The following is a 24823-nucleotide window of genomic DNA, read 5'->3' on the forward strand; positions in this document are numbered from 1 at the left end:
CCGCGCCCGGCAGGATTAAATTCTAACATATTCGCGGTGACTTCCATGAATTTTTAATTTAAAAAAAAAGGGCCCGGGAACCCCACGGACCGAAGCCCTTCCCACGGATGAACCCCGCAGCCCGCGTCAGGACTCTCCCCGGACGACCCTCCCGCGGTCCCCGCACAGCCGGGGAGACGCGGCCCTGCGGGTGCCGCGCTGCCCGGAGACGGCTCCAGGCCGGGGCCGAGTCGCCGCGCAGGGAGGAGGCAGGACGCCCGGTCCGGCCGCAGCCGCCATCTTACGTCCGAAGGGGGCCGCGGGCCGGGCCGCGCCGCGGAGAACTGGGGCCGCGGGTCCGGGAGCCGCCCGCGGGGAGGCCCGAGCCCCGCCGTCGCTTCCAGCCGGTTCCAGCCAGGCCCCCCGCCTCTCTCGGGAGGCCGACCCGGCGGGCTCACCATGTCCGGGCTTCAGGCGGTCGCGGCGTCTCAGCCGCGCATCTCCCAGCACCTGCGGGTCACGGGGCCGCCGAGGCCGGGCCTCCGGGAGCAGCGGAGACGGAGCACCGAGGAGAGGAGCGGGCGCGCCGGCGGCGGCCGCAGACAAAGGCCCCGCCAAATCCGGAAGCCAGCCCGCCCGCTCCGGCCGCCGGCCTGATTGGACGGTTCCCAGAACGGCGTCCCTGATTGGACGGCATTGAGGGCCCCGCCCCACCAGGCTCTGAGTGACGGCAGGCGTGCTGGGCGGCGGGGCTGAGCGGAGCTGGAGTGAGAGCTCGGCCCGCTCGGGCGGGGCTTCCTCCCTGCGCCCGGCCGGGCCCTCCCGCTGCTCTGCGAGGCGACCCTCCGAAATTAAACGTGAGTCACATGTGAATTCTAAATTTTCTAGTAGTCAAGAAACAGATGAAATTCATGTAACCACTTAATAACTCAATATATCCAAAATATTATTTTAGTATATGAGCAATATGTGATTATTAATGTAGTATATATGTTCTTGGAACTACATCTTTAAATCTTTAAATCTAACTCTGACTCATATGCCTGTAATCCCGACCAACATGGAGAAACCCTGTCTCTACTAAAAACACAGAATTAGTTGGTGTGATGGCTCATGCCTTCGATCCCAGCTACTTGGGAGGCTGACGCAGGAGAATTGCTTAAAATCAGGAGGCGGAGGTTGCGGTGTGCCAAGATCACACCATTGCACTCCAGACTGGGCAACAAGAGCGAAAATCCGTCTCAAAGAAAAAAAGAAAGAAATCTCACTGTGTATTTTACCTTTCTAGCACATCGCGGTTCAGACCAGCCACACTCCCGGCACGCTGTAGCCACACACGGCCAATAGCCGCCACATTCAAGAGCAGCTCTGACATCAGGGGAGGTGAAAGGCCTGAACATCCCTTTTCCGCCAAAGGTGAGGGAAGAGCCCCTCGCTACCAACATCTCTTCAGTTCTGAGGATGGAAGAGAGCATGGCCATAAAAAGAGCAGAGGATAGTGTCAGCAACCGTCAGGACGGGTAGGCACGTCTGCCGGGGGTCTCTCGACCTGCGAGAGGGTCCCAATACCTGGAAGAGAGCGTGCACTTGAAGAAAACAGAGAGCGGGGGTCTGGAGGGCTGGATAGGCCGTGCCTAAACAGCAAATTTTATTTTTCAAAGGCCAGGAATAAATACACTTTCTTTGCTCTGGTTTACGTAATTGCAAGAGGAAATGCAAATCTATGCCTTACATGGCCTATACAATAGAGAAGTCAGATACACAATCAGTGGTTGTAAAAAGTAATAGAATTTCCTGTGATCACAAAGCTTGTTTACATCCAGACATTATTCCTCATGGCTGCAGGTATTTCTGGTTTGATCTTGTTTTAGAACTGAGATGTGAAAAGGTTTTCTGGTTTTCCTCATCAGAATATCTTTTTTTTTTTTTTTTTTTGAGACAGAGTTTCGCTCTTGTTACCCAGGCTGGAGTGCAATGGCGCGATCTCGGCTCACTGCAACCTCCACCTCCTGGGTTCAGGCAATTCTCCTGCCTCAGCCTCCTGAGTAGCTGGGATTACAGGCACGTGCCACCATGCCCAGCTAATTTTTTGTATTTATAGTAGAGACGGGGTTTCACCATGTTGACCAGGATGGTCTCGATCTCTTGACCTTGTGATCCACCCGCCTCGGCCTCCCAACGTGCTGGGATTACAAGCTTGAGCCACCGCGCCCGGCCTCATCAGAATATCTTTTAACGAGATTCTCCTTTGTCTGCTCCTGACTCAACTTATCTCAACTCCCCCATTCAGGAGTTTCTGAGTCAGGAATCAAAGCCATCCTGTATGGTGGCATTTGCTTTGCAAATATCCCCACAGTTAAGCCATTATCTAGGGTACAAGGCAGTCAGGCAAGTAAAGAAAAGGTTAAAGCTTATTCTTAAAGAAAGAGTCATAAAAAGTTAAAAGCAGAAACTGATTGCTGGTAGGGAGTCACTCGGTCTAGCAGCACCACATAGTTTTAGGCCCAAACTATATTGTGGTTGATATTAGAAACTGATCATCCATCTTTAAGTTCCTTTTTCCCGATAGCTCAACTGCCTCCAGCAGGAAACTGTGTTTGGGATCAAACTCACCGTATAGTGAGACTCACGCCTTTTGGGGGTCTCACACAGGAATGTTCCCCACAGGATAGCAGAAATAAAATTACCTTAGGTACTGAGGTTGCACACATTGCTGGCCACCAGTTGCTCACCTTTCTTCAAGAGATTAGACAGTGAACAAAGAATGATGACATCACAGGAGAAAAAACTCTATATCTTTAGATCTGTACACAATATAGCCCTCCAATGGTCAGGCTGTGGTTATCTGTTTTCTCCTGTTGTATGAGATGCTGTGCAAGTATAAGCACCAATCACATGCATACATGTCCACATATATTTCTGCATTTCTCAACATCATCTTACAAGACATTCAATCAGGGGAGAAATCAGGGGAGAAAATTAGTACTTTCAGGGTGCCCACTGTAAGAAGGTAACTAGTAATCAGCCTGTCATTAAAACCTGGCATCCTGTCTGCACTAGGTGCATGTAATAGTTAGCTGTTACAGCATAACAAACCATCCAAAACTTCCTAGCTCATAATTGAGATGGTTAGTCATTTAGGCTGGGCTCAGTGGGACCATTCTGTGTCAGCTGAGCTCCTTCAGACATGTAACATCAGCTGCTTGTTGAGTAAGCAGCTATGCTTCTGGGGGTGACCTTCTTCTTCTGGAGCTCTCAACAGAGGCAACTTGCTTCTCCTCCCCATAGTATCTTATCTTTCATCTGACTTATATGGGCTTTTTCATGGAGATGGCAGCCTTCTGACAGAAAAACAGAAGCATTCAAGAGCTTTTGAGCCTACGCCTCAAACTGGCATACCGTCATGTTCACAGGTTTCTACTGCCCTGAGCACATAAGGCCACCTGGATCCAGGGTTTGGAAAACAGATTCTGGATCTCAATGGGAACAGTTGTGAAATTACCTGGGAATGGGCATGGATACAGGAGGGATAAAAAATTGCTACCATTTTTTGCAATCAGGATCATCCTGCTGTTTTTTGTGTATATGGTTTATAGAACTCTTTCACATCAATAAATTGTCCAAAGACCCACAGCTTCTTTTTTTTTTTTTTTTTTTTGGAGATGGAGTTTCACTCTTGTTACCCAGGCTGGAGTGCAATGGCGCGATCTCGGCTCACTGCAACCTCCGCCTCCTGGGCTCAGGCAATTCTCCTGCCTCAGCCTCCTAAGTAGCTGGGATTACAGGCACGCGCCACCACGCCCAGCTAGTTTTTTGTATTTTTAGTAGAGACGGGGTTTCACTATGTTGACCAGGATGGTCTCGATCTTTCGACCTCGTGATCCACCCGCCTCGGCCTCCCAAAGTGCTGGGATTACAGGCTTGAGCCACCGCGCCCGGCAGACCCACAGCTTCTAATGGCTGGGCTGGGACTCAGTATCAACTCCATGTGACCCTTGAAATCCTGGAGAGTATCACTTCTAAAATGGACACCAAATTTCTTTTATATTTGTGCCCATATAGTACTGTTTATTATTAGAATAATCTAAAGAAAGCTGGGCATGGTGGCTCAAGTGTGTAATCCCAGCACTTTGGGAGGCCAAGGTGGGTGGATCATGAGATCAGGAGTTCAAGACCAACCTGGCTAATGTGGTAAAACCCCATCTCTACTGAAAATACAAAAAAAAAAAAAAAAAAAAAAAAAAAATCAGGCAGGCGTGGTGGCAGGCATCTGTAGTTCTAGCTATTTGGGAGGCTGAGGCAGGAGAACCTTCTGAACCTGGGAGGTAGAGGTTGCAGTGAACCAAGATCATGTCACTGCACTCCAGCCTGGGTGACAGAGTGAGACTCCATCTCAAAATAAATAAATAAATAAATAAATAAATAATCTTAAGAAATGGCAGAAACACATGGTGGCTCACACCTGTCATCCTAGCACTTTGGCAGGGTGAGATGGGTGAACCACTTGCACTCAGGAGCTCAAGTGCAGTCTGGGCAACATAGTAAGATCCCGTTTCCATTAAAAATTAAAAAAAAAAGGCCGGGTGCGGTGGCTCAAGCCTGTAATCCCAGCACTTTGGGAGGCCGAGGCGGGTGGATCACGAGGTCAAGAGATCGAGACCATCCTGGTCAACATGGTGAAACCCCGTCTCTACTAAAAATACAAAAAAAATAGCTGGGCATGGTGGTGCGTGCCTGTAATCCCAGCTACTCAGGAGGCTGAGGCAGGAGAATTGCCTGAACCCAGGAGGCGGAGGTTGCGGTGAGCCGAGATCGCGCCATTGCACTCCAGCCTGGGTAACAAGAGCGAAACTCCGTCTCAAAAAAAAAAAAATAAAAAAATAAAAAAAAAAAATTAGCCAGGCATGATGAGGAATGCCTGTAGTTCCAGCTCCTCAGATAGCAGAGGCAGGAGGATTGCTTGAGCCTAGAAAGTCAAGGCTGCATCGATCCATGATTGATTACACCACTGCACTCTAGCCTGGGTTATAGAGTCAAACCCTGTCTCAAAAAAAAAAAATAAAATAAGAAAGGAAAAAAGAAATTGCAAGAGCATTTCAAAATGACATAGAATAATTTGGAAAAAATAGCTGAGGGATGAATTGAGAAAATCAAAGTTCAACCACAGATTACTTATTTTTTTATCACAAAAAAATTTGAAAACTTAGGAAGAAACTCTAGAGAAATTAAATGTTACAGAGTTTAATTGAACAAAAATTATTTGCAAATCACACAGCCTGTGGAGTCACAGTAGGCTCAGAAAGACTCCAACGCAGCCACATGGTAAAAAAGACTGATGAACAGAAAAAGCAAAGGGATATACAGAAAATGAAAGTGAGGTACAGAAACAGCCAGATGGATTACAGCTTAGGATTTTTGCCTGATTTGACGTTTGAAGATTTGATATTCTTTTATTGACAAAATCACAGTGGTTGGTACAGGAATGGGTTACGGTCTATTTACATATCTAGTTAGGTTTCAGTTTACTATGAACAAAAAGAAAAAAACTATTGACAAAAATTAAACATGAAAGGGGACAGCTTCAGGCTATAACTACTTTAACAATTTCTCCCTTTGGGTTAACTTCTCAATTTTGAGAGATAGATCAAAATTTTAGACATTGATATTATTCTGCCATCATCAAAAATATACTTATTTAGTCTCAAATCTCACTGTGAAATAGCAGAACTGTAAGTTTTGTAAAGTGGAAACAAGGCCTTGAGGATATTAATTATTTAAAGGATTGCATTAGAAGGAGCCTCATTGCGTTAACATTTGCTTACAGAATAAAAATAAAACCTGGCCTGTTTTAGGATCTACTTATTTTCTTACATTTTTAGTTTGACTATGTCAGATTTAGCATGAGTGACTCCCTTTTGGTTTGGTTTGATTTGGTCTGTTTGAGCGTAGTGTACAAGCTCAGTTCAGAACGATGGCCTCTAATAATTTTCTTTTAAAAATTTCCCCATTCTGGTTAAGTTGTCACATAGGTCGAGGAGTGTGACCAAAACTTAGGGCTTTAGTGCCACTCTCAGTTTCCACTATTTTTGTTTCTTTTCCTTATCATGTCATTCATACGTTATGGTGTCCTTATGGTCACATATGTCTTTGAGTTTTCATCATTCCCATTAAAGAGAGATCGTCTGACATTCTAGAGATGACTGCATGCAAACATTTATAACTTTTAAGAGAATACAGTGCAGTAGTGAGACTACTTATTTGACTATTGGGAGGATAATACCAACAGTTTGAAGTATGCTTTTTTTTTTTTTTTTTTTTTTTGAGACAAAGCCTTGCTCTGTTACTCAGGCTGGAGTGCAATGGCACAATCTCCTCTCACTGCAACTTCTGCCTTCTAGGTTCAAGCAATTCTCCTGGCTCAGCCTCCCAAAGTGCTGGGATTACAGGCATGAGCCACTGCACCCCACCTGAAGTATGCTCTTTAACCAGAGTCCCTGTGAATAAACCAACTGAAATTAAATAGGTCAAATAATCAGCTAAATAAATGGTTTACTCATTTCAACGAAGCAGCCTGTTTCTTAAACCCCTGTAACAGAATTCTGATATATTTCTCCATGTGCAACTACACAATACTTTTCTGTTTGTCCAGTAAGTAATCAAGAGAAATTCTATTATTTAGCACAACTTTAGTAAAAAATTTAAAGTCTATTGTGTAACCATAGCCTTTACAGTAGAATTTTCTCTAGAGCCTATTATAAAGAATAAATGCCTGGCTTACTCTAAACCATGAGAAAAAACAAACAAACAAACAAATGATGCTTATTTGGAAGAGTAATGGCCTCCTGGCAATGCTCTTTAACCTATTCTGAGTAAATTATATTTAACTTATGAAGTAGGTTAAGAGCAGTGGCCCTATATTGTACTTTTACCACAATCAAAATTAGAAATGACACCTAAAAAAGAGAATTATAAATTTGTTCAGTATGCACCTTCAAACCACAAAAGTATTTCCCTCACACTAAAATAATATAAACAATAAATAGATGTTAAAATTAAGACAATTTCCATGACCTCTCATCTAGACAGAATCAAACAATCGTTGGCCACCAGACAAGAATAAAAATATAGAAATCATAAACAAAATAGGAGTAATATTTATACAAGCAAACAAATGCATAGATACTTATATTAACAATAGACATAGAGCTGATTCATATTTGACTTTTGTCCCAAACTGTCTTAAGGTGTACAGAGTTTGTACATAATATTGTCACACAAAATTATAATATATAAATTAAAATTAAAACGAAAAACACAATAAGCTGATGTGAAGTGGCCTACCCTAAAAAACAAAACACAGAAATATAAAATTGCAAAACAAAGTTAATAGAAATGTTAGTCGAAAAAACTCTGATTTGTAAACTGTAATTCGTAGAAACTAAAAACTAAAATTAGTTGATGTGAGGCAGCCTACTCTAAAAAAATACAGAAAAATAAAATTACAAAACATAAGTAAGAGAAACATTAATCCATAAAACCCTGAGTAAACATAGTGTTTGTTCTAGAAAACTACAATTTTTTTTTTTTTTTTTGAGACAGAGTCTTTCTCTGTCGCCCAGGCTGCAGTATACTGGTAGGACCCCAGCTCACCACAAACTCTGCCTCTCTGGTTCAAGCAATTCTCCTGCCTCAGCCTCCGAGTAGCTCGGATTACAGGCACCCACCACCATGCCTGTATTTTTGTAGAGATGGGTTTTTGCCATGTTGGCCAGGCTGGTCTCAAACTCCTGACCTCAAGTAATCCACCAGCCTCTGCCTCCCAAAGTGCTGGGATTACCAGCATGAGCCACCTCGCCTGGCCAGATAACTACAACTTTCAACTCTGCCTGTCCAGCCATGAAGAGCATGAGCTTTGAATCATTAACTTAGAGTTAGGGCAACAACATTTCAGAGAAAATATATTATAATTATTCATAAAGAGCTTTGATGAGAAAGTTTTAAGGAATAAAAATTTGAGTAATACTAGAGAAAATTAAATTATGCTATTGATACATTGCTGCTCTTTTTACACAAAATAGTAAGGCCATAATCTAGCCTTTAGAATAGAAGTCTTATATTTCTAAATACAAGAGCAATACAAACACAGTAAATAGGGCATAAAACACTGGTATATGAAAAATTAGATATAAATTGTACTAACAGTCAGATAAAAGTTGAGGAACGTGAATGGAAATACTAATAATAATATTCTACCAGCTGGGCATGGTGGCTCATGTCTGTAATCCCAGCACTTTGGGAGGCTGAGATGGGCGGATCACCTGACGTCAGGAGTTTGAGACCAGCCTGACTAACATGGAGAAACCTGTCTCTACTAAAAATACAAAATTAGCCGGCCGTAGTGGTGCATGACTGTAACCCCAGCTACTTGGGAGGCTGAGACAGGAGAATCGCTTGAACTCAAGAGGCAGCGATTGTGGTGAGCCGAAGATTGTGGTGAGCCGAGGTCGCGCCATTGCACACCAGTCTGGGGATCAAGAGCAAAACTCTGTCTCAAAAAAAAAAAAAAAAAAATTCTGCCTATAGTCAATTAAACATACAAGCCAAATATCTTAATAAATTATGACTTATATATTACTTTATTTTAATGTATATATTCAAGCATGTTATTTTAGAACTTGTGAAACTAAAATTATAGACAAATGTCACATATGACAATTCAGAAAGTAAAAACACAATCATGGTAATCTTCATACTAAAGAAGACAATTATAAAATAATAATTGAGAAATAAGATAACAATTGGAAATTTACTATATGTATAACAACGTTCTAAGTTTTCTTATGGCAAAAGTTTTTGCAAGAAATCTCTGAAATGAGTACATACAGTAACTACAGCCAAGGACCAGGGCAGCATTACTGCATCCACATGGGGTTTTTGCTGAAACCAGTAAGTCTCTGCCAGGCTCCTGGGATGGCACTTGTTCTGGGTCTGTGGACAGACAACCAGGGCACTTGCTGAGTGCCCACCCACTCCTTGCAGGCCCACAGCCTATCACTCAGCCTCAAGCTCACCAACCCCAGCTTCCCAAGCCATTCTCACCAGAGCTGTTCAACCACATCAGCCTGAACTTCACAAAACCCTTTCCCATGCCGTAGAAAAAAAGGTGGTGCCTTTGTTCCACTGCCCCTACCTGTGTCAGGTCATGTGGGGTTATAAGATTAACCAGCCAGCCTAACTCCAGTGCTTCTCCCCCAAAAACTGCCCCCACTGCCTGAGTCCCCCTTTAGGGAGCTGTCAGTCAATGTGAGAGAAAACAGCGTTGGGAGGGACCCCATCTGCTTCTGTCTGACTTCAGGGCAAGAATAACCTAAAGCAGGTGGAGGTCTCAGAGAAGAAGCCTGTGGCAGGGCTCTGAGCTTGGCGGGCTGTGTATCTTCCTCTCCCCTGACTGCCATGGGGCCTAGCACCACTCATTTAAGAAAACAGCCACCACCATTCTGGGTGTGCAGCTGGACAACTCCCCAGGCAGGGCCTGCCGTGACACTGCGTGCTCACAGATGCCTACACCTTGAGGCTGGCTGTGAGGAGAACATTCCTGAGCAGGTGCATGCAGCCTGGCCCTGCCCTCACTGGAAAGCCCCTTCCTCCTGGGTAACAGACAGAATTCTATGCTCTGTTCTGGAGGCTCCATGCTGGTCGAGTTCATTTGGAAGTCTAGCTGTCAATGGAGAGGTTAAAAAAAAAAAGAAAGAAAAGAGAGAGACTTCTCAGAGCAGGTTGTGGGCACAGGTTGAGCCGTTGTCTTCCTCCCTGGTCTGTCTGCAGACGTGAGACTCTGGATAATGAGGGAACTGCTCTGCCACAACTGTTTCAAGAAAGAGCCATAACTAGGGTGCCTATAGCGCCCGGTGACTGACTGGCAGCCTCAGACCCACCCGCCATCTGTGGGCAGGCTTTCTTGTGGACAGGATGGAAGCAAGGAAAGCTGGAATGAGCCCAGCCCTCTCAGGCACCCCGAATGCTGTCTGGGGTTCCCTGCAAGACCCTCTAGTCTGCTTCCTGGCACGCTACCCATGCATGTTTTTCTGGCCTTTTTGAGACTTGATTCCCTGGAAGGAGAGGACTCTACTTTGCACTGGGCTGAGTGGCCAGGGCCATCCATCTTCCCTCCCTCCACTAACAACAGTGGGGCTCCTGGGCACACACTGCCTACCCAGGCCCCTTCTAAGGCAGGAGCTCATTTGTCTTACACTTTCAGCTTGCTAGAACTTAAAACTTATCAGTGCTGTAAAGATAGAGAAATGGCGGGAGTCGGGGGAAGTTGCTTTAAAAATCTCCGATAATCTTCTCATGGAGATCATCGGCACCAGTGACACCATAGGCGGGGCTGTTGAGGATGCTGGGGGAGAGTGCCCGGCCTGTCCTGGTGGCCGGTCCTTGCCAGGGGTGGTGCATAACTCAGTCCCTGAGAGAAGCAGGGAGACATCTCTGCAGGAAATTGGGGGGTGTGGCTCGGGGCAGCCCAGCCCCACCGATGGTGGAGTGGGGCTACCTCCCATCAAGCTGTGTCTCCGCAGCAGACTCTTGGAGCCAGGAGGTGATTTACAATGTGTACAAGGCAGTATGCTCCGTCAGCTGCATGGCCTTCAACATTCAATTCAACTCTGACATCTCACCAGAAAGCAGTGGGGACTGGCCGGTGCAAAAGCCCTGCAATGTGGGCCAGAGCCTCACGTGGGGGGTCTCCTGGGTCCTCAGGGCTGACGAGCCTGGCTGCCCATCTGAGCACTGTTTCCTGGGGCTGTGTGTGCAGGGCTCCTGAAGGAGAACTGTGGGCTCTGGAAGCCAGGCTTATGGGGATTTGGGCCCACCTACACCTCCTTGCTCGTCCCACTACATTATGAGTGACTATGCCAAGATAGGCCTTGAGCACCCTCTGGGCTGTGTCAGCAAAGGCCTTTGAGCCTGGCCTGGCATTGAAGGATGGCAAATCAGGTGTCTGGATTTGCACTGTCACCCCACATGGCAGCAGGAAACGAGAGCGTCCAGGCCTACAGGACTGGAACCCTATCGAGGGGATTAGGAGGCTGCTTACTTCCTCCCTGGGCCCATGTGAGGAGTGGAGGGAGTCTAGGGAGATGCTGGGACTCACTTGTCCTGTCTGGGCTTCCCCCAGCTCCACCCTTTGATAACCATTTCCTATGGAGAGCTCAGCAGCCTCCTGTGTGCTAGTGAGGCAGGGCACCGCATCACAGGGTTTTGTTGAGGAGGCATTCTGAGACTCTGAGTGAGAAGCTAGCACAGTGCCTGACTAGTACTCACAAGAGCTGTCACCCTCTGTCACCATCATGTGGCCTTGTAGTGTTCAGATTGCCTGGCCTGGGGCTTGGTGAGGCTGTTTGGGAGTCAGCTGCTTTAGACTCCCACTCTCTCCTCAAACAGTGGCTGTTTTGTGTTTGTTTATTTATGGGTTTTAAAAAACGTAAGATTTCATTTATAGTAGTTTCAAGCTTGTATGTAGTTGTATAGATTTTATTAGAAGGCAGAGGGCTTAAGGAAACAACATTTTTGGCTGGGCGAGGTGGCTCACGCTTATAATCCCAGCACTTTGGGAGGCTGAGGGGGGCAGATCACCCAGTTAGGAGTTCCAGACCGGTCTGACCAACATGGAGAAACTCTATTTCTACCAAAAATACAAAATTAGCCAGGTGTGGTGGTGCATGCCTGTGATTCTAGCTACTCAGGAGGCTGAGGCAGGAGAATCACTTGAACCCGGGAGGCGGAGGTTGCGGTGAGCCAAGATTGTGCCATTGCACTGAGCAACAAGATAGAAACTCCATATCAAAAAAAGGAAAAACCAAAAAAACTGACCCCGAGTTGTGTACAAGTTAAGAAGGACAGATCATACACTATGGGTGTGGACACATTCCACACCTGCTGGGGAAGATAAGAGACCTGAGAGGCACCTATTTCCCAGCTGCAAGCTGATGTCCATATAACACCATTCATGTCTTCATTTAGGCCCTTGCATTGTATATTCATTGACCCAGTACAAACACATTTGGGATGAGGGGCGTCATTCAGCGCAGCACCAGCCCCCACTTGTTCTGGAGGCAGTCAAGAAGAATCTGGTCAGCTCCTAATCCCCCGGGGACACAGGTGCTGCCCTATTTCCAGTACTCACATCCAGCCACACCATCTCAGGATAATTTTTTTACACAAGAGCAGCATGAGGTAGGAGGCATGGTGTGACAGGCTCAGGGCCATGGACAGCTGGCTGCTGGTGAAGCAGCATGGGGCAGGTGCATCTGCGGGTGGGGCCATGACAAGCCAAGGCAGCCATGGCCCTTGTCCCCACACAGCCCAGCCCCAGGTGGCATTCAAATCTTTCTGGATGGTATTGGGGTGCTCAGGGCCCATCACTTGCCCGATCATCAGTACTGCCTCGATTACACAGGGCCTGGGAGAAGGAGTGAGGGGTTGCAGATCCAGGATGGGCACGACCTCAGACCCAGAGTTCCCTTGGCCACAGGCCAGGAAGCAAGCCTGAGCAGCTCAACTCTAGACACTGAGCCTCATCACCTCTGGCTGCACTTTCTGCGTATACTTTGCGCAGAGGCAGCAAGAGAAGGTCAACATCAGTGTTTGTGACATGAAATCTATGCCACACTGAGACCTGCTAAAAATGTTTGCTTGCTGGCTTGCTTTTTTCTTTTTCTTTCTTTCTTTCTTTTTTCTTTCTCTCTTTCTTTCTTCTTTCTTTCCCTCTTCTTCCTTTATTCTTTCTTTCTTCCTTCCTTCCTTCCTCTCTCTCTCTCTCTCTCTCTCTCTTTCTCTCTTTCTTTCTTTTGACGAAGTATTTCTTTCGTTGCCCAGGCTGGAGTGCGATGGCACAATCTTGGCTTACCACAACCTCCACCTCCCGGGTTCAGGTTATTCTCCTGACTCGGCCTCCGGAGTAGCTGGGATTGCAGACATGCGCCACCACGCCCAGCTAATTTTTGTATATATATATATTTTTTTTTAGTAGTAGAGATGAAGTTTCTCCATTTTGGTCAGGCTGGTCTTGAACTCCTGCCCTCAGGTGATCCTCCTGCCTCAGCCTCCCAATATGCTGGGATTACAGGTGTGAGCGGCTGTGCCTGGCCATAAAATTTAAAATAATTTGGCCGGGCGCGGTGGCTCAAGCCTGTAATCCCAGCACTTTGGGAGGCCGAGGCGGGTGGATCATGAGGTCGAGAGATCGAGACCATCCTGGTCAACATGGTGAAACCCCGTCTCTACTAAAAATACAAAAACTAGCTGGGCATGGTGGCGCGTGCCTGTAATCCCAGCTACTCAGGAGGCTGAGGCAGGAGAATTGCCTGAGCCCAGGAGGCGGAGGTTGCGGTGAGCCGAGACCGCGCCATTGCACTCCAGCCTGGGTAACAAGAGCGAAACTCGTTCTCAAAAAAAAAAAAAAATTTAAAATAATTTTTTCTAATTCTGTGAAGGATGTCAATGGTAGTTTCATGGAAATAGCATTGAATCTATAAATAACTTTGTGCAATATGGCCATTTTCACAGTATTGATTCTTCCTATCCATGAGGATACAATGTTTTTCTGATTCTTTGTCCTCACTTATTTTCTTGAGCAGTGGTTTGTAGTCCTCCATGAAGCGGTCCTTTACATTCCTTGTTAGCTGTATTTCTAGGTGTTTTATTCCCTTCATAGCAATTATGAGTGGGTGTGCATTCATGATTTGGCTCTCTGCTCGCCTATTATTGGTGTATAGGAATGCTTGTGATTTTTGCACGTTGGTTTTTGTATCCTGAGAATTTGCTGCAGTTGCTTATCAGCTTAATGAATTTTTGGGGGAAGATGATGGGGCTTTCCTAAATATACAATCACGTCATCTGCAAACAAAGACAGTTTGACTGCCTCTCTTCCTATTTGAATACGCTTTCTTTCTTTCTCTTGCCTGATTGCCCTGGCCAGAACTTCCAATGCTGTGTTGAATAGGAGTGGTGAGAGAGGACACATTTGTCCTCTGCCAGTTTTTAAAGGGAATGCTTCCAGCTTTTGCCCATTCAGTATGATATTGGCTATGAGTTTGTCATAAATAGCTCTTATTGTTTTGAGATATGTTCCATCAACATCGTTTATTGAGAGTTTTTAACATGAAAGGATGTTGAATTTTATTGAAGGCCTTTTATTAATCTATTGAGTTAATCATGTGGTTTTTGTCATTGCTTCTGTTTATGTGGTGGATCACATTTATTGATTTGTGTATTTTGAACCAGACTTGCAACCAAAGCATGAAGCCAACTTGATCATGATGGATAAATTTTTTGATGTGCTGCTGGATTTAGCTTGCCAGTGTTTTAGGATATGAGCCAGAAGTTTTCTTTTTTTATTGTGTCTCTGCCAGGTTTTGGTATCAGGATGATACTGGCCTTGTAAAATGAGTTAGGGAGTCCCTTCTTTTCTAATGTTTGGAATAGTTTCAGAAGAAATAGTACCACCTCCTCTTTGTACTTCTGGTAGAATTCAGCTGTGAATCCATCTGGTCTTGAGATTTTTTTGGTTGGTAGGCTATTAATTACTGTCTCAATTTCAGAACTTATAATTGGTCTATTCAGGGATTTGACTTCTTCTTGGTTTTGTCTTGGGAGGGTGTATGTGTCCAGAAATTTATCAGTTTCTTGTAGATTTTCTAGTTTATTTGCATAGTTTTTTTTTTTTTTTTGAGACAGAGTCTCTTTCTTGTTGCTCAGGCTGAAGTGCAATGGTGAGATCTTGGCTCACTGCAACCTCCGCCTCCTGGGTTCAAGTTATTCTCCTGCCTCTGCCTCCTAAGTAGCTGGGATTACAGGCATGCACCACCAAGCCCAGCCAATTTTTGTATGTTTAGTAGAGACAGGGTTTCTCCATGTTGGTCAGGTTGGTCTCAAATTCTCAACCTCAGGTGATCTGCCTGCCTCGGCCTCCCACAGAACTGAGTCATGAAAATTGTCTTAATTTCCACATCTTTTTATTGGACAATCCATATTATTTTTGTAGGAAAGAAATGTGATTCAAAGGTAATTTTTGAAAAATTTTATAATTAGAAACTTTTTAGGTTTTATTGTTTATTGTATCTAGTTTTTATTGTTTATTTTCAATAGTGTTCAAAAGCATATAAAATTTATAATCTTAAGTATTTTTAATGCATAGTTCAGTCATGTTAAGTATAGCGACATTATCATGCAACAGATCTCTAGAACATTTTTATCTTCCAAACCAAAACTCAATACACATGAACAAACTGCTCATTTTTTCCTATTACCCAGTCCTTTCCAAATATCATTTTATTTCTTGTTTATCGATATCTCATATAAGTGGAGTCAGACAATATCTGTTTTTTTGTGACTACCTACTTTATTTAGCATGTGATTAAGATTTACTTTTTGTGGGCCGGGCACGGTGGCTCACGCCTGTAATCCCAGCACTTTGGGAGACCGAGGCGGGTGGATCACGAGGTCGAGAGATCGAGACCATCCTGGTCAACATGGTGAAACCCCGTCTCTACTAAAAATACAAAAAATTAGCTGGGCAAGGTGGCACGTGCCTGTAATCCCAGCTACTCAGGAGGCTGAGGCAGGAGAATTGCCTGAACCCAGGAGGCGGAGGTTGTGGTGAGCCGAGATCGCGCCATTGCACTCCAGCCTGGGTAACAAGAGCGAAACTCCGTCTCATTAAAAAAAAAAAAAAAAAGACAACCCTGGCAAATGGCAAAAACACAACTCTACCAAAACCCTGACATGGCAAAACCACACCTCTACCAAAAATCCAAAAATTAGCTGGGCTTCATAGTCCATACCTGTAGTCCCAGCTACTTGAAAGGCTGAAGCATAAGAATCACAAACAAAAACACAAAACAAAACAAAACAAAAACCAATAAAAAAAAACAGAAGTGTGTTGCCTCCAACATTGTTTTTGGTTTTTGAAAATTGTTTTGCTCTTCATGGTCACTTCATAGTCTATATGATTTGAGGGTTGTTCCTTTTCTATTTTTGCAAAAATAAACTAAGATTTTGAAAAGGATTGCATTGAATCTGTAGATCACTTCAGGTAGTATATCATCTACCTAAAGACATCTTCATAATATTGTTGTCCCACCCTTCATGAAGAGTGTGCTCAAGGATGTATTGCTTAACTTCCATATATTTGTGAATGTTTCAGATTTCCTTCTCTTATTTTATTCCATTTTGATTATAAATAATAATCAGTAAGTTTTCAATTTTAAAAAATTTGTTAAGATTGTTTTTATGACCTAACATGTCGAGTATCAAGAAGAATGTTTTATGAGATAATGAGAAGATTGCGTATTTTGTTGTGTGGAGTGTTTGCTATACATCTGTTAGGTGTGGTTTTACAGTGTTTCAAGTCTTCTGCTTCCTGTGTATTTGTAGTTTAATTTTGTCAATGTTTACTTTATAAATTAGGAACTCTGATGTGAGATATAGATGTCGTTATAGATATACACTCAAATGAACACACAGACACATATATACAATTGTCATAGGTTTTCAATAAATGAACTCTTTTATTAATGTTTTTGGCTCTTGTAGCTTTGAATTAAAGTATATTTTATGAAATATGACAAATTTTGACTTAAAATGTATTTTGTCTAATTAATTGCAACCGCTATGCTCTCATTCAGTTAATGTTTGCATGAAATATATTTTTGTTTGTTTTTTGAAATATCTTTTATTTTTTTGACAGAGTCTTGGTCTTTTATTTATTTATTTTTTGAGACAGATTCTTACTCTATTGCCCAGACTGGAGTGCAGTGGCACCATTTTGTCTCACTGCAACCTCTGCCTCTCTGGGTTCTAGCGATTCTCCTGCCTCAGCCTCCTGAATAGCTGGGATCACAGGTGACTGCCACCATGCCCCACTAATTTTTTTGTTTTTTTGTTTTTTTGAGATGGAGTTTCGCTCTTGTTACCCAGGCTGGAGTGCAATGGCACTCTCTCGGCTCACCGCAACCTCCGCCTCCTGGGTTCAGGCAATTCTCCTGCCTCAGCCTCCTGAGTGGCTGGGACTACAGGCACGTGCCACCATGCCCAGCTAATTTTTTGTATTTTTAGTAGAGACGGGGTTTCACCATGTTGACCAGGTTGGTCTTGATCTCTTGACCTCTTGATCCACCCGCCTTGGCCTCCCAAAGTGCTGGGACTATAGGCTTGAGCCACTGTGCCCGGCCATTTTTTTGTATTTTTAGTAGAGATGGGGTTTCATCATGTTGTTCAGACTGGTCTCGAACTCCTGACATCGTGATCTGCCCGCATCGGCCTCCCAAAGTGCTGGGATCATAGGCGTAAGCCACTGCCCCCAGCCCCTGGTGTCTCGCTCTTTCGCCCAGGATGGCAGGCAGTGGTGCAATCTCGGCTTGCTGCAACCTCCACCTCTGGGGTTCAAGCGATTCTCATGGCTCAGTCTCCTGAGTACAGGGATTGCAGGCACTCACCACCATGCCCGACTAATTTTTGTATTTTTAGTAGAGACAGGGTTTCACCGATTTGGCCAGGCTGGTCTTGAACTCCTGACCTCAGGTGATCCACCCGTCTTGGCCTCCCAAAGTACAGGGATTACAGGAGTTAGCCACCATGCCTGGCCTGAAATATATTTTTATTTATTTACTTATTTTTTGAGATGGAGTCTTGCTTTGTTGTCCAGGTTAGAGTTTAGTGGCACAATTGACTGCAACCTCTGCTTCCCAGGTTCAAGTGATTTTCCTGCCTCAGCCTCCCAAGTAGCTGGGGTTACAGGGTATGCAACACCATGCCTGGTTGTTTTGTATTTTTAGTAGACATGGGGTTTCACCATCTTGGCCAGGTGGGACTCGAACTTCTGAACTCATGATCCACCCATCTGGCCTCCCGAAGTGCTGAGATTACAGTCGTGAGTCACTGTGCCTGGCCTCGAAATTTTCTTTCTTTCTTTCTTTTGGCAATATATGATTATTAATTGGGAAAGTTAGTTCCTAAGTATTTAAATAATATTCTGAAAGAAGATGACTTACTATTGTCATATAATTATTTTTTTATGTGATTATTGTAACTATTGTGTTTTCTTTTCTTTCACTTTGTCTTCTTTGCTATCTCATTTATTTTATATTGACAGATTTTAATTTCTTTCTCATTTTTTATTGAATGTCTTTCTAGGTTGTTTATTTATGTTTACCATGGATATTGCCTAAGACCTCTTAAAGTTACAACAATATATTTTAAACTGGAAAGACCTTCAGTTGCATCCAATTTTTTAAAAGTACATCTGCCCTCAACTTTGTTATTGATGTCACTAATTATATCTTTTTATATTAACAAGTGTTTATAACTATAGTTGTTCTTTTGTCTCTCATGTTTATGAGTACAGTCAGTATTTTCTGCATCATCATTTTATCACTACAGTTTTTTATCTGTGTTAATGACTTTTGCAAAGAGTTACGTATTTTCATATGACGTGTTGTTTTCTAGCATTTTATTTTCAATGGGAGGGACACCCTTTAGCATTTTTAGTAGGGCAGGTCTACTGGTGATGTACATTTTCAGCATCTGGTTAGCCTGTATTTTTTTGAAGAAGAGGAAGAAGAAGAGGAAGAAGAATTTTTCTGGTTATCGTATTCTTTCTTGGAATTTTTTCTCTTTCAGGACGTTGACTATATCTTTCAACTTTTTTTTCTGGCCTGTAGGGACTCTGTGGATAAATCCACTGCCAATCTCATTGGAACAAACTTATAATCAACACATTAGATTTCTCTTGCTGCTTCCAATATTCCATGTTTGTCTGACTTTATCTATCTATCTATTTATCTATTTATTTTGAGATAGAGTCTCATTCTGTCATTCAGGTTGGAGTGCAGTGATGCAATCTTGGCTCACTGCAACTTTTGCCTCCCACTTTCAAGCAATTCTCCTGTCTCAGCCTCCTGAGTAGCTGAGATTACAGGTGTCTGCCACCACATCTGGCTCATTTTTGTATTATCTGTAGAGACAGCGTTTCTCCATGTTGGCCAGGCTGGTCTCAAACTCCTGACCTCAGGTAATGCACCCACCTTGGCCTCCCAAAGTGCTGGGATTACAGGCATGAGCAACCACACCTGGCCTATGACTTTAAAATTTTTGTTTATAATCTGTCTTGTTATGAGTCACTTTGCATTTATCCTAAAATATGCTAAGCTTCTTGACTTTTTTTTTTTTTTTTTTTTTGAGATGAGTCTCACTCTGTCACCCACGCTGGAGTGCAATGATGTGATCTCAGCTCACTGCAGCCTCCACCTTTCAGATTCAAGCGATTCTCCTGCCTTTGCCTCCTGAAATTACAGGCACATGCCATCATGCCTGTCTAATTTTTGTATTTTTAGTAGAGATGGGGTTTCACCATGTTGGTCAGGCTGGTCTCGATCTCCTGACCTCACGATTTTCTTGCCTTGGCCTCCCAAAATGCTGAGATTACATGTGTGAGCCACCTCACCCAGCGCTTCTTCATTTTTTACAATCATTTTCTTCATGTTTCAGGATTTTTCAGTCATTATATCTTAATATATTCTTCAGCTCCATAATTTTTGTTTCTTTTTATAATTTTAATCTTTTTGCTATTTTCATTTTCCTGCTTTCATTTACTTGTCTGTTTTCCTATTTCATGCATTGAACATACTCAGATAGTTATTTTGAATTTTTCGGGTAATTAGTATATCTCCATTCCTTTAGGGTTGATGTATGAATATTATAGTTGGTTTTGGGGGCCATATTACCTTGAAACTTTGTATATGTTGTAAACTTTTTTTGAAATTTGTGCATTTACAAAAAGCTTCCTGTCACAGTATTTATAAAGTAGCTTTGTCACGGGGGAGTCTCATACCAATTGACTGAGCTAGAGATTCTAGAAACCTCTCAGACCTGCTCTCAGGATGTGTCTACTCTGGAATTTTGTGTACATTTTTAAAATTAATGAAGTTTGTCTGTGTTTGTTCTTAAGAGACTATAATCACTTCTTACACCTATTGTTTATTTGTGGTACTGACCTCTCTGTCCTGCTGTGAGAATTATTTATATTTGCTCTCAGCAAAAGCAGCCTGTCATTCAAAGTACAGCACTATTCCTTTTAGCACTGTGTGTTATAGGAGACAAAAAAACAGTCTTTGAAAAGTTCCCTAAAAGCTGGAAGTATGGACATCTCTGCCAGTATTTTCTTTCTCTTTTGAGGGAGCAGCCAGAAGTTTACTTCTAGAGGCATCAAGCTGCATTGGAGAGGAGAAAAGAAGTGTATTTTATTATGCCATCTTGCTCATGTACTTGGTAGAACTTTATGCATTAGATTTGTAAAGCATATTCACTTGGGTTCAGTAAGTGGGATCATTCTTTTTTTCTTTCTTTTAGTGGTGTCCTCTCTTTCACCGAAGATAAATTGCCAGGGCAAAGCATAATACATGAATTCCAAAGCGTAACAATGAGAAGACAGGACGGATGCAGTCTTCAGAATTTACCCTTAAGAAAAGACTGAAAAAGTGTGGGTGAGTGTATGGAGCATCTTATAATGGACTTAACCAATGTTCATCCATTATTCATAGCAAAACCTTTCAATGTAATAAACAGGTGAAAGTCTTTAGTAAATCTTCAATAACAAATAGACGTAAGACATACTGGACATATTGGAGAGAAAGATTTTAAATGTAAAAATATGTAACAATTTAAAAAAATGTCTTAAATTCTAAGTCAATATCGGAGAATCAATACCAGATAGAATCCCTACAAATGTAAATAATGTGGCAATGGCTTTAATAAGTGCTCACACTTAACTGAAAACAAGGGAAGTCATCTTGGAGAGAAACATTACAAATGCAATGAATGTAGCCAGGTGGTTAAATCTTGCTCTAGCCTTTCTGTTATTAAGAGAATTTATGCTGAAAAGAAGCCCAACAAATGTGAAAGATGTGGCAGAGTCTTTAAGTGGTTCTCATCCCTTATTCAACATAAGAGAATTCATCCTGGAGAGAAATCCTATAAATGTGACAAATTCACAGTCTTATAAATGTAAAATAATTTACAGTGGAGAGAAACTCTACAAATGTGAAGAATGTGGCAAAGCCTTCAAATTGTTTCTATACTTTACTCAACATAAGCACATTCATATTGCCGTGAAACCATCCAAATGGGAAATATGTGGCAGAGCTTTTCTGTAGTTTCCGTACCTTACTGAACATCACAGAACTCATCCTGGAGAGAAATTCTACAAATGTAAAGAATGTGTCAAAGCCTTTAATCAGAGCTCACACCTTAATGAACATAAGAACATTCACACTGGAGGAAAACCCTGAAAATGTGTAAAGTGGGACAAAGCCTTTAACTAACACTCAAATCTTGCTAATCATAAGACAACTCATACCAAATAGAAACCACACACATGTTAAAAATGTGGCAAAGCATTTTATCAGTTCTTACACCTTACTGTACATGAGGAAATTTAAACCTGAGAAAAATTTTACAGATGTGAAGAATGTGGTAATGTCTCTAATACCTGCCATCCTACTTGACATGGAAGAGTTTATACTGAGTAGCAGTGTTATAAATGTAATTACTGTCTAAAGACATTTTACAAAATACAGGCTTAGGTTGCAAAAAATTTTAGTGAAGAACAACACTGCAAATAAAAAGACCAGGTTCAATGCCTTCAGTTATATCATGGATTGTCTTGCACACAGGAGAATTTATACTGGAGAGAAACCCTCTAACAGTTGCTCATACTTTATTCAACTTTAGAGAATTTGTATTGGAGACAGACACTAAAAATATAATAAGCGGAGAAAAACTGTTCTAAAATATCACGAAACATCAGAGTGTTCATATTAAATGGTATTTTTAGAAAACAACAGTGTTCACCTTAAACGGTATTTTTAGAAAACATCAGAGTGTTCACATTAAAGGACATTTTTAGAAAACATCAGTGTTCACATTAAATGATATTTTTACAAAACATCAGTGTTCACCTTAAATGATATTTTTACTAAACATCAGAGTGTTCACATTAAAGGATATTTTTAGAAAACATCAGTGTTCACATTAAATGATATTTTTACAAAACATCAGAGTGTTCACCTTAAATGATATTTTTAGTAAACATCAGAGTGTTCACATTAAAGGATATTTTTAGAAAACATCAGAGTGTTCACATTAAATGCTATTTTTCAGATTCAGTAAATGTAAAAAGAAAATAAAGCTAAAGTAATCTTCAGATAATTCACAGTAGTAATCACTAAGGCACTAACATTGTAGGCATTAAACAGAGTGTTGATTATAGAGATTAATCCAAAAGCTAAGGCCAGGCACCCTGGCTCATGCCTGCAATCCCCGCACTTTGGGAGGCCAGGGCAGATGAATTACTTACTCAAGGTCAGAAGTTTAAGACCAGCCTGGTAAACATCATGAAATTTTGTCTATAATTAAACAAAATTACCAGAACCATAGTGGTGTGGCTCCTGTAGTCCCAGCTACTTGAGGGACTGAGGTAGGAGAATCATTTAAACCTGGAAGGCAGAGGTTGCCATGACTCAAGATGGCACCACTACACTCTAGCCTAAGTGACAGAGTGAGACTTTGTCTCGAAAAAAAAAAGTTAAAATACATAATTTATTTTTACATAAAAGAAGCAAGAATTTGATCTTTGAAGAGTTGTAATTATATTTAAAGTTTATTGTTTTACACTGAATTTCAGATTTTTTGAAATATGAATATTGATGTAATTAAACTCTCATCACTTGATGTTATGCCTTTATTTGTGGCATTTATCAAAAAGCATTTGATCAATTGTTACTGCATTAAAGCCATGATAAATTCTTCTGTATTAGATTTGCATCGTTATTGTTTTTCACGAAAGATTATGGATACTAAAATTTAAGATGCATCAAGAAAATCTAAGTGTAGAGGCTCTTTGTTGTTGACTTATATTTTATATATCACATGTATTATTGCATATATTATAAATACTGTATTATATATATTATATTATAGTGTACATAATACATGAGAAAAAGGTTTAGAGTAACAGTCTACTAAATTATAGTCAGAGAGAAAAACATTAAAAATCTGAAGGAATAAATTGATTTTTTACCAATTGCACATTAAGATTATAAAATACATAGCCGGGCGCGGTGGCTCAAGCCTGTAATCCCAGCACTTTGGGAGGCCGAGGCGGGTGGATCACGAGGTCGAGAGATCGAGACCATCCTGGTCAACATAGTGAAACCCCGTCTCTCCTAAAAATACAAAAAACTAGCTGGGCGTGGTGGCGCGTGCCTGTAATCCCAGCTACTTAGGAGGCTGAGGCAGGAGAATTGCCTGAACCCAGGAGGCGGAGGTTGCGGTGAGCCGAGATCGCGCCATCGCACTCCAGCCTGGGTAACGAGAGCAAAACTCCGTCTCAAAAAAAAAAAAAAAAAAAAAAAAAGATTATAAAATACAGTTGATTTTGAAATCAATGTCAAATAATTTGAAGAATAATGTTTTCATAGATTACAATGTTACTTTTTTATTATAACTACAGGATCATAATCTTAGTTATCATAAAAACTACATAAAAGTAGAATTAAGAGCCATGTATTTTTGAATCTTAAAGGACTATTTTCTAAATTTTATCTTAGTTTTTTAAACATGTAACCTCTATGGTCTGCAGAACACATACAGAATAATAGTTTTGATTTACATGGAGTTAAATGTACAAATATATCACTCTAAAGATAAACTTCATGTTTAAGAGAATTATGGAGCAAGTAATTATGTTTATTTGAGTGTGTCTACCTTTTTACCTTTTTTTTTTTTTTTTTTTTTTTTTTTTTGAGACGGAGTTTCGCTCTTGTTACCCAGGCTGGAGTGCAATGGCGCGATCTCGGCTCACCGCAACCTCCGCCTCCTGGGTTCAGGCAATTCTCCTGCCTCAGCCTCCTGAGTAGCTGGGATTACAGGCACGCACCACCATGCCCAGCTAATTTTTTGTATTTTTAGTAGAGACGGGGTTTCACCATGTTGACCAGGTTGGTCTCGATCTCTCGACCTTGTGATCCACCCGCCTCAGCCTCCCAAAGTGCTGGGATTACAGGCTTGAGCCACCGCGCCCGGCTTGTGTGTCTACCTATTTTAAGACAAAAAAGTTGAAACTCAATATAATTTCAAAAGGTTTAATAATTTTTTAACAAACCAGAAACCTCAAAAATTCTGAAAGTTGATCTATTTTCTCTGCATTGTATTACATAATTTATTTTTCTACAGTCTTCTTGCTCCTTTTTCAGAATCTCCCTACACGAATTCTCTGCTTGTTCTTGACTGTTACTCATGTTAGACCTGATGTATAATTCTCTTATTGCAAAGATCACAAAGAATTTTATCTTGTGACCTTCTCAGGTATTATAAGATTTATTTATATGACACTTAATAATGCTTACAAAATAATTTAATGTTGTGAATAATTTTATAATACATGTTATTAAGTTACATTTTATTTAATCAGTACATTTGATTTTTTTCTTCTCAATTAAAGATTCTTATTTAAGCTAGTTTTTCTTTTTTCTGTTTTTCGAGACGGAGTTTCGCTCTTGTTACCCAGGCTGGAGTGCAATGGCGCGATCTCGGCTCACCGCAACCTCCGCCTCCTGGGTTCAGGCAATTCTCCTGTCTCAGCCTCCTGAGTAGCTGGGATTACAGGCACGCACCACCATGCCCAGCTAACTTTTTGTATTTTTGGTAGAGACGGGATTTCACTATGTTGACCAGGATGGTCTCGATCTCTTGACCTCGTGATCCACCCGCCTCGGCCTCCCAAAATGCT

At 42.0% G+C, this 24823-nt stretch overlaps 1 long non-coding RNA gene across 1 annotated transcript; it reads left to right on the forward strand.

Annotated features, from left to right (window-relative positions):
• The first annotated feature begins 698 nt into the window (after nucleotides 1–698).
• LOC141582458 (uncharacterized) lies at nucleotides 699–22927 on the forward strand. Its single transcript, XR_012515304.1, has 3 exons — nucleotides 699–836; nucleotides 1268–1499; nucleotides 20386–22927. It is a non-coding gene; the product is annotated as an uncharacterized LOC141582458 (long non-coding RNA).
• The last annotated feature ends 1896 nt before the right edge of the window (nucleotides 22928–24823 follow it).

This window comes from Saimiri boliviensis, chromosome 20, assembly GCF_048565385.1.
Source record: "Saimiri boliviensis isolate mSaiBol1 chromosome 20, mSaiBol1.pri, whole genome shotgun sequence".
Classification (NCBI taxonomy): domain Eukaryota; kingdom Metazoa; phylum Chordata; class Mammalia; order Primates; family Cebidae; genus Saimiri; species Saimiri boliviensis.